The following is an 11,764-nucleotide window of genomic DNA, read 5'->3' on the forward strand; positions in this document are numbered from 1 at the left end:
AATAAAAAACGCATCAAGTACGCTTAAAAGCCAAATCACAACGCAACATTATGAAAATAAACAAATATTTTACTTGTTTGAAATTTATAATTTAAATATATTTCGGAGTCAAACTTCATCCTCAGTATGTTGTTTTCTTTCTTTTTCTTTCTGGTCATGTTGTAAAGTTGGAGAAAGAAAAATCTGTTGTAAAGATCCGCACATTGTCTCTCAGTGGTTGTATTTTGAAATGTTGGAATGTGATATTGTGAGTTCCATTATAGAACAGTTGATTTAATTTGACAATAATTTCACATAGCCACTGCCACGTTTCAACATTTCGAAATACAACCGCATGATGCATACTTTATATATATATGTATATATTTGTATATTTTGGCAGCAAGTCATTATTCAAGCGTGTTTGATTGAACACGACTGAGTTTTTTTTTTGTTCCGATTTTATTGGATAACTTTTCAATTTGCCGAACGGTCTTTCTTATTTCACCTGGCATGTTGTACAGAGTGTCCCAAAAGAAGCTGATGGTTAAAAAAAAATTCATAACTTTCTTAATTTTTTATATTTTTCTTTAATTTTTTCAGATCATCTAGAATAACCCTTCCAAGGTCATCATGAGTCGTTACACTACCGAGGAGCGAATATTTATCTTAGAGTCGTATTTTTGGTTGAATGAGTCAATATCAGAAACCCAAAGAGAATTTTGACGAAACTTCAATGCAAGAAATTCCCCCTACTCCCAATGCAATAAAAGCTATGGTGGCTCGATTTCATGAGCAAGGGTCTGTATGTGACTTCTATAAATCTTGCTGATCCCGTACAGCAAGAAGTGATGAGAATCGTCAGAGGTTAGCAGGGAGTGTGGCCAAGGATCCATTCACATCAGTAAGAAGGAGATCAAGTCAAATTGAGGTCTCTCGATCATCTCTTCACAGAATGCTTCATGAAAAGGGCAAATTTCCATATAAAATTGAATTGGTGCAAGACAATGGACAATGCCCTGCAGAGAGAACAAGAGTGTGAAAATTAAAATGGTGGACATTTGAGTAACATCATTTTTCATAACTAAAATTAGACCTTGTGAAAAACATACTCTAGATTAAGTTGTATAAATAAAATTAGAATAAGTAGACTATGATATCTTACTATATCTCAAAACATCACGGAGAGGCTCATCTACCTACATATGAATATTGTTAAGCATCCTAAATATTGGAGAAGTTTTTTGGTTTTTTTTACATAGGCATCACCACTTATCAAGGCCAAGAGGCCACTCAAGGATAAGGGTTAAAGAGTGCACAGTAGACATAGGACAATATAGTAATCATTAGTAATGAAAATTTGGTAAATTTGATAACTTATATAGAACGGCTCATCAAGAACTTATTTACGTTAGACTTGAACACAACCATATTGTAGTCAGCCGGAAAGCAGGAAAACGGAAGACAATTCCACAGGCGTGCAGTTCTAAGAAAGAAGCTTTGTTCATGGAATCTAGATTTAGGTTTAGGCACAGATAAAGAGTGGGGGAAATTATTGATAGTGTGTACAGCTAGACGAGTGTTTCTTGTGAAAGTTTGGCGAGGGGGGACCATAGATTGAAGCTCAGTTGAACACCTTCCATGAAAATAACGATACATCAGACACAAACTCGCAACATCTCTTCTGTGAGATAGAGGTTGCAAGGAAGAGAAAAGGACATCTCCTACGAGGCTACGAAATCTATTTTGAACTCTATCAAGGCAGTACAAGTCCTTTCTAGCAGCTCCTGCCCAGATGTGGCAACAATATTCCATCCTTGGACGTACCTGGCTCTTAAATAGATAGAGAATAGCATCAGCAGTGAGATATTTACCGGATCGATAGAAAGATCCCACCATTTTTCCAGCGGCCTTAGCAACAGATTTGATGTACGTGTTCCATTTAAGATAAGGAGTAAAGGTTAATCAAATTTAATATCCGTCAGCTTTTTTAGGACACCCTGTATATTATACTAACACCACACGGAACCAAACTAATGTAGTGTGTGAATTTATTTGCCCCTTTTGAAGAATGTCTCTGAACGCACTTACAAACCTCATACAACAGATGTATAGGCTACATTACGACAACACTTTCTCAACGATTAATCTAGCATTTAGAAGACAATAGCGCCATAAAACAACACTTAGCATTCCATGATAAAAACCTACAATCATCCGACATTAGAAATATCTTAACTAACAATACTAAAATTTGATGCTTTAATAATTGCACATGAAAATTAAAATTACTAGAAACTATACTAATTAAAAAAACTACAGCCACTTAGTAACCAGATCTCATTTAATATCTGGACAAATACACTAACTGTATTCAACAATTAACAATAAATAAATAGCTAATTAAATAAAATATAAAATAAGCAAATCAAAATTAAAAATAAATAATTCACTTTTTTATGAAAATAAAGCATCGTAAAATATAACAATTAAAAATAATATATTTAATTTTTACAGGAACATTACGAAAAAAGACCCTAAAGTCCTTATTAATGAATTCGATATAACTTGAAGAAAAATTAATTTCTCAAACTATTGATATTGTCATTGAATTAAGCCTTGTTTATTTAATATTTTCACACAAAAAATTATAATAAAAAAATAGTTCTACTAAACATTACATATCTTCATTTATTTTTCTTACAATACATTTTCCATTTTGTATTCTTCCTTGGAACTCTGTTCATCCGACGACCGCTGCCAACATGTTTCATTATCTTTGCATGCGGATTCCCATTAATGAAAACAACACAACGTGTACACTTGGTTTACTGGCATCTTATTTTATTCTCGTGCCATTATTCACAATACAAGTCTGTCACCGCCAAGGTACGTTACTCTAGCGGTGTAATCTGAGATTAGTTTCTCATACAACAAATTCTTATTTGTTTATTTTTGCCCATTCCTAGTATTAAGGCACTAGTGCATTACTGTCAAAGAACAACATTTTTGTTTCCATTTTTAAGTTCACAGTGCAAGGGGAGACTATTCAATTTTAGAATGAGAAAACCAAGTAAATTTTTATCTGAAAATTTCTACAACAATACAATAATCTGAACATTTATTGAATTAAAATAAGAAAATTCTAACACAAAATAAAATATTAATTATTTGAACATTTATTGAATTAAAATAAAATTAAGAAAATTCTAATAACTCAAAATAAAACATTAGTTGTTTGAACATTTATTGAATTAAAATAAAATTAAATTATTCTAATAATGCAAAATAAAACATTAATATAAATGAACAGTCATTGAATTAAAATAAAATTAAGAAAATTTTAATGACACAAAATAAACCATTAATTAAATAAACATTTTTTTGAATTAAAATAAAATTAAGAAAATTCTCATGACACGAAATAAAACATTAATTAAATTAACATTTATTGAATAAAAATAAAATTGAGAAAATGATTATAAAACAAAATGAAACATGATTAAAATTCTACTACAACAAAATAAAACATTAATTATTTGAACATTTATTGAATTAAAATAAAACTATGAAAGATTTTTAAATTTGGTCCACCTCCACAATTTTTTTTCAAAATGACTTTTAAAAGTTTTCGACTCTGCAGATTATAAAAAAATTCGGGTTTGTATTACTGTACACATAGATTCGAAAAAGTTGTCAAAAAACAAATATAGAACAAATAAATGTTATCAAAGGCAAGATAAGTTACTTTTCTACCTAACTGGATATAATTCACGTGTTTTTATTCAGTGTAACATGTTTATTCAGCTCGAAAAACATGCAATGTTTACCGATGTATTGGAAAATTTAAAATGGCAGCCGACTGTCTCTCGGAGAGGGTACGTTTGGGAAAAGGTATTATAAATAATAAACTAGACAAAATACTGTTAGAAATTCGCTCAATATATGTTACCGTGACATAAGTTGACATGTATTCGGTTGTTTTCTAACAGTATTTTGTCTAGTTTATTAATAATACCTTTTCCCAAACGTACCCTCTCCGAGAGACAGTCGGCTGCCATTTTGAATTTTCCAATACATCGGTAAACATTGCATGTTTTTCGAGCTGAATAAACATGTTACACTGAATAAAAACACGTGAATTATATCCAGTTAGGTAGAAAAGTAACTTATCTTGCCTTTGAAAACATTTATTTGTTCTATATTTGTTTTTTGACAACTTTTTCGAATCTATGTGTACAGTAATACAAACCCAAAATTTCATTTAAATTTTGCAAAAACGAGTAGTTTTCGAGATATACAGTTGTGTATTATGCATTGTAATTTAATAACCGCCAGGTTTGTACGCACACACTAGAAATAAATTTACTTCTCTCCTTCCAACACTGTCCTCCCACCTAATCTTTTTATTTTTATAGTATTTGCGGGTGGGTATGCTGATAAATAATATCATGGTTAAATTTGGAGCAATTATTCCTACTCCCCCCAAAAATAGGGTGTCAACTCTGAAAGACCTTCTTATCATGAGGGAGGTTGGGGGAGTCTATTCCGAATGCCGTTCTTAACATATAGAGGTCAATCGTGTCTATTCCAAAAGCCATTCTTAAAATGGGAAGGTTAATGGTGTCAATTCCAAAAACCATTTTTGACATGGGAGGTTAATGGTGTCTATTCCGAAAGCCGTTCTTAACATGTGGTGGTTAATGGTGTCTATTCCGAAAGCCAGTCTTGACATGGGAGGTTAATGGTGTCTATTCCAAAAACCTTCTTAATATGGGGAGGGTAATGGTGTCTATTCCGAAAGTCGTTCTTTACATGTGGAGGTCAATGGTGTCTATTCTGAACGCCGTTCTTAACATGGGGAGGTTAATGGTGTCTATTCCGAAAGCTGTACTTAACATGGAAGAGGTTAATGGTGTCTATTCTGAAAGCCATTCTTGATATGGGAGGGTAATGGTGTCTATTTTGAAAGTCGTTCTTAACATGTGGTGGTTAATGGTGTCTATTCCGAACGCCTTTCTTAACATGTGGTGGTTAATGGTGTCTATTCTGAAAGCCATTCTTAACATGGAAAGGTTAATGGTGTCTATTCCGAAAGCCGTTTTTAACACAGGGAGGTTAATGGTGTCTATTTTGAAAGCCGTTCTTAACATGTGAAGGTTAATGGTGTCTATTCCGAAAGCCATTCTAAACATGGGAAGATCAATGGTGTCTATTCCAAACGCCATTCCTAACATAGGAAGGTTAATGGTGTTTATTCTGAAAGCCGTTCTTAATGTGTGAAGGTTAATGGTGTCTATTCCGAAAGCCATTCTAAACATGGGGAGGTCAATAGTGTCTATTCCAAAAGCCATTCCTAACATAGGAAGGTTAATGGTGTTTATTCTGAAAGCCTTTCTTAACTCAAGGAAGCGAGAAAAGTTGTAATTGTTTTGTTTTGTTTTACACATTAGAAACAGAGGACGTAAAACTGGAATTGAATTTAATACTATTGGTGGAAGACTTGAAAAGAAGAGGAAGACTTGGACAACAAATGGAAACAGCTAGGACTGCTATCACTGATTTCGATCAAAACTCTAAACAGTTAGAATCAAACAGTACCTGCAGTTATTCCCTCAGTGAGAATCCGGAATCCCTAACTTCGAAAACTGTTTTTACTTTCCATTATTATTCTAATGCATCATTTTTCATGATTTTATTAATTCATACGGATTTACGTATTCCCTTTATTGCTTTTTTGTAGAATCAAACAGTACTTGCAGGTTATCACCCCAAACCAGCACTAATCACCAGCGGAAGCCAGATTATATCATTTTGGCTATGTCCGCTAGTGTCTGCAGTTGTCCAAGAACAGCAGTGACCACCAACAATAACCGTAGTTTAATTTTTTACAAGGGATGGTGTGTCATGCTTCCACCGGGAAACACCAGTTAACGGGTCTTGCTAGTAATAAAAAAGAAATCTGCATTAATTAAAATATAATATGTCTGCGTATTCTATGACCGGGCAACGCCGGGCGGTCTGCTAATATATATTAAAAGAGAAAAACGAAGAATCGATTGTTTTATTGAAAAGAACTTTTTTTGTCAAAAGGGAAAATCATCTTCATAATAAAGTGATGCTGAATGGAAAGAATATTCAGAAAGAAATTTTTAATATTCTAAAAGAGAAAAGAATAATCTATTACATACTAGCAGGGAAACATGATGTTGCCCAGGATTAAATTAAGATCAACGAATGTTCTACACTTCCAATACATTTATTGTCATCGAAATTGGTGAAATCGATCCTTTATCAATCAAATCGATGGATTGCCTGTTTAGTCAGGACATCAGGAAGAATTTCACATACTTCACCGCAGTGAATTAGTTTATGATACATTGTAGTCTACATTGCAGTGTAGAGAACCTGCTGTTTATTTTATGAATTATTTTTATATTTGCTTGAATCAAAGTTTAAAAGGCAAAAGTCAAGTATCATAGTGCATGTGTGCTCTAAACATAAACATTAACTTTGAATGCACACCTGTTCAATCAAAGAACCTAATGTTTATTTTATATGTCAGGCCCTTTGGCATGCTGCAGTGAAAAAATTCTGAAATGCACTAGACTATAAAAGTGTTAACTTTAGTCAAAATCAGACTGTTCCTTCTTTAATGAGATTTTTTAAAATTATATATTAACGATACTTATCAGGGGCATCCAGATACAGAACCTATCTAAGAACACTCGCAGACACATAAAGCACATTTGTGTGAAATTTCAAAAACCTTAGTCGAGCCATTTCAAGGTCCACACACGCGCGCGCGCACGCGCGCACATACAGAATGCCATTCTTCTATTATACTAGTGGGGATACCCAGTGTTGCCCGGGTGTGTCGAGTAAGGTAGCTGCCCCCCCCCCAAAAAAAAGTAAGCAGTCTGGGTGGAGAGAGGTGTTAAAAAAAAGTAGTAGTAGGCAGGCAAGCTCGAACCTGTAACGTGAAGGAGGAAAAGAAGAAGAAAAAAAGTGGTCTTTGCTGATGCATCCTTGGCAAAACTGGAACTTGCAAACATCGAAATTAAGCATAGTTAACTGAAAGAAGATGATGACTTGCAGAAATGTTAGCAGAAAAAGCAATCCCTCCTTGTAGAAAACTGGCGAATTGCGGGTGAAGAAATCAATATTTGGAGCCAAATTTTTCGATATTTGTCATCCAAAAAATCGTTCTGTCGGAAGTTTTTGCAAGGCATACAAACACACGCACACATTTTGTTTTTTACATATATAGATAAAGGGTAAACGTCTGTGCGTGTATGTTCGTATGTCTGCTAAAAACTTTTTTTATCTGCATTATAATGTAGCATCGTTAGAAAGAGCGATCTCTCAGATAAAAAATATCAAGGAATTGGAAAAAAATCGTTCATTATTATGTGTAAAAATATCGTTTTGTTTGAAAGTGGGGTCAGATAAAACCCTTGCTTTTGACTTGATTTGCAAACCACGCATGTGTGTATCGTTGATACGTTCTTTTATTTTAAATAGCTAAATTTGTTATATTATAGCATCTGCGTTTTCATGGGCACATCAGTAACATCGTGCAGTTACTAACCTCAGTTATGCACGTTCGCGCCTGCACACATTATTTATTTTATTTTATTTTTTTGCTTACAAAATTTTGCTTTTGGTTCTGTCTGATGACACCCAGGTCCCTTTTATTTACGACTGGACAACTTTGTAATTAAAATTATCTTCCTCCAATATTTGAGAGTTCTTTTTCCTGAAAGTTCTTTTGTGAAATTTTATATAGAATCTTTCCTCTTAAGTAAAGTGTGCAAAAAAAAACAAAACAACATGAATTATAATAAACTCACTCGTGCAAATTGCCAAATATCTTATTCAGGATATTTCCAACGGATGGGCTTAGTGGAGCTGATATAGTATTCCAGGATGAGTATTTGTTAACCCTGATTCAATGGTAAATTCATTGCAGAAAAACCAATATGTAGCTTAGAAGGTAATTCATGGATATTCTCTGTCCATTCCTGGTATGTTATCATCCCTGATATGTTATTTAACAAGGCTTATGGTTGGGTCTTTAGGTGGGTTGAAGTTCATCACTACTCCCAAATCATAAGTAGACCAGTTCGGATTGTCGTTCAGCTGTATGAATGGTATTCTGCTATGGTTAGGCTAGTGTTGGGACGATTTGTGGGAGCATGATGAGAATTAGCAGCAAACCGGATGTTAACGCATCCACCATGAGAGACAAAATGAAAAATCGTCTTTTGCACATGGCTCCACGCATCGCTTCCGCTTGGGAAGAAAAAAATAAGATAACCACAAAATAATTATCGACCAATGGCAGCGCTCCGCGCCTAAAATAAACACCTCAAATATCACAGTCGCTGGGAGCCGGTTTGCCACTATAAAATGAGGGAACCAAAAGGAGGGAGGAGGAGATTCGCCCTGCTGCGTCAGTGAACGCACAGACAGATTCTCCCACCCGACCTAAAGAGATGGAGAAGAAAAAGAAATAAAGCACCAGTGAACTGAAGGAGACTACACTCTCATGTTATGGGTCAAACGCCTTCAATTGTAAACAATGCCTAATTCACAAAAACCAAAGAGAGAGGAGGAGAAAGAAGATGAAGACGCCAGACTGCTAGCGCTGATGAAGAAGTCACTCGCTTTCCAGTTACAAGCCAGGACACGCGTCGCATCACCGACAGCAGGATGACCAACCCCTACCCTAACCCTCTCCATCGTCCAAAAGATAAGTTACATTTTACGAACATTCATTCCTTGTCAATTCATACATACCTACAAACATTTTATGAACATTCATTCCTTGTCAATTCATACATACCTACAAACAGTTTACGAACATTCATTCCTTGTCAATTCATACATACCTACAAACATTTTACGAACATTCATTCCTTGTCAATTCATACATACCTACAAACAGTTTACGAACATTCATTCCTTGTCAATTCATACATACCTACAAACATTTTACGAACATTAATCTCCTTTGTTAAATCACATTCCATCCTACGAACACTTTGCCTCTCCTAATACAAATTGTTGGTAGTAAATAAAGTCGGTTCTCAACCTTCAACACCCATTAGTCTTTAATTATATGGAGTCAGAATCTACACACTTCCAACGATATTCATTTCAGGTATTCTTGGTTGTGGCCTCTATGGCATCCCTTTCCCACCCCTAATCTCTTTTTTTATAAATACCGAGGCCATAGATTAATCGGAATCAGAAATCAGAAAAAATGGAACTATTTTCCGATGCCAAAAACGATTCCTTTAAGTGTTGTTTTTACTTATTTTGTTTAAAGCAAAATCTTCCGCTGCTGGTAGTAACAATAAAATAATAAATATTTATCGATTTTAAACAACCAGTAAAACTAAAATCTATAAATCATCCCTCGCAAGTATATATGTTTACGTTTGAGAAAATATCTGTGTTTTTACGGTAATCAGGAAAAATATTAACTCTTTGGTTAAATACTTGGAGATATATAACAATCAGATTCGGTAATTGTATGGGAATCAGGAATTTAGTACAGAATCAGTAATTGTATCGGAATTGGGAAAAATATTGGAATCGTCCAATCACTAGGCTCACAACAACTGTCAAACATACTGCAAGCACATACTGTTGCCGTCCTGCCTACTCACACCATAACACAGCTCTGCGACACGTTGGTTGATCAAGTCAGGCGGTGGTGGTTTGGTGTGACAAATCATCCATGAAACCCTTACCCCAAATTTTATTTATTCAACCACATATAACAACAAATAAGCATAGCTTGATTTAATCAACAATGACACAGATTAACTCATTCAAACCAGTGATTCGTGACATCTGTAGAGGACTAGGATATATAAATCCTAATCCCGTTACAAAAGAAAATAATGAAACGAATGGAAAGAAGGAAACAAAAACTCAATTGATGGATAAGATAAACGTGTCGTTTATTTACTGTTGAAAAGTGAATGTTTTATGTGTAACACGTGTTCATGTCCGCGTTCGGGTGTAACCATCGTTTGTTGCAGGACTGGTGGTGTATAAAGAAAAGGAAATGTGTGTTCGTCTCACGTTCGGGTCACTATCGTTTGTTCGCGCGTGGGAAGAGAAGTGAGTAATGTAGTGAAAAATGAGAATGATAGTCCCGCGCGTAGACAAAGAAAAGCATAGAGAGTTGCTATCAATTAAACTGCATGCCATGTTAGCAGTCAGCTATGCGCAGGTGTTCTCAGGGACCAGTTTTATATATAGAGAGAGAAAGAGTGAGAATGTCAATCCAGTTCAAGGAGAGAGAAAGCATATAAAGTGTACGTATGGTCTGTTAGCTTTTTGTCCCACATAGTAGAAAGTGGCGTGAGGCACGCGCGTGTGCGCACATGCCGAAAAGGCACGCTGTCAGTCCGTACACCGCCCAGCTCGGAAGCTGGTCTGCAAAGGAAGAAGACGCTTGTTGCTTTTTCTTTTATAGGTGTTTCTGGTGGTCTTTTGCGCATGTGTGGATTTCCTTTGAAAGGGGAAGTGACGTCCTTGTGTGTTCGTACGTGTGCGCGTACATGTGTGTACGTTAGTGTGTGTGTGTGTGTGTGTATATACACGTGAATGTGAATGTGAGTGTATATACGTGAACGTGAATATATGTACGTGTGTGGACATGGGCGTGTATGTTTGTGTGTGCGTATGTATATGACAAGTAATATAGCTTGAGATGTGAACGCATGGTTTTGTGTGAGACTGGAAAAGGCTCGCGCACATCTAATAGGAAATAGACAGTGGCAGCCGATTTGACATCCCCACTGAAAAAAGGTTCATTGATTTTTCTTTGTTCCATTTTCAGTATTGACTTTAAATATAATAAATAAGAATATCTGTAGACTGTTTTATTTTTACAAATATGTTTATTTACTTTTATGAATGTATTGCATGTAATTTTTTTTTTTTTTTCAGATGTAAAAAAAAACGGGAATGTGTTAGATAAGTATTGCTAATCAAAATAACCCAATGAAAGCAGGAACAGGCGAGTTCGACCAAAAGTTTACATCTTACACAGCCTAACATCACAAGTGCATTTGAGAAATTTTATTACCACCCAAGCTGGGAGGCTTGGGATATAAAAACAACAGTAGGTTCTTTGATATGACAGGGGTGTGCTTGAAATGAAAAGTTTCTGTTTAAAGCACAATTGCACCATGATACTTGACTTTTTCATTTTAAAATTTAATGCAAATCATTATATATAAAAGAATAATTTATAAAACCAACCATACATTCTCTACAGTGCAATGTAGACTACAATATATTGTGGACTAAGTTACTACAGAGAGGCACATGAGCCTCCTCACGTGGTTGATCCCCAACTAGAACAGGCAATCAATCGATTTGACTGAAAAATGGTTCAGGTCACCAATTTCGATGATGATAAAAATATGGGAGTGTCAAACATTCGTTGGTCATCATTCAATCCTGGGCAACATTGGGTCACTCTGCTAGTTCGTAATTAAAAATAAAAAAAAGTTTTCAAAAAATCATGAATAAAAAAAACATTTGAAAAAGCTATTTTCATTAAAATTTACTAAAAAATGAAAAAGGTACATGCAAAGAGGAGATATAGATGTGAGGAAAAAAACGCGAACGAACTGATTTGCATTGTCACCGGTTCCGGTAGCGCTCCGTAGGGTTAGGGAAAACATTAACTGACTATAACCATTGACGCTTCTATACATTTGAGACAAAATTTCGGAAATCGTAAAACTGAATTTCA

This window comes from Euprymna scolopes, chromosome 45 (genome assembly GCF_053919585.1).
Source record: "Euprymna scolopes isolate OS-2025 chromosome 45, ASM5391958v1, whole genome shotgun sequence".
NCBI classification, from domain to species: Eukaryota; Metazoa; Mollusca; class Cephalopoda; order Sepiida; family Sepiolidae; genus Euprymna; species Euprymna scolopes.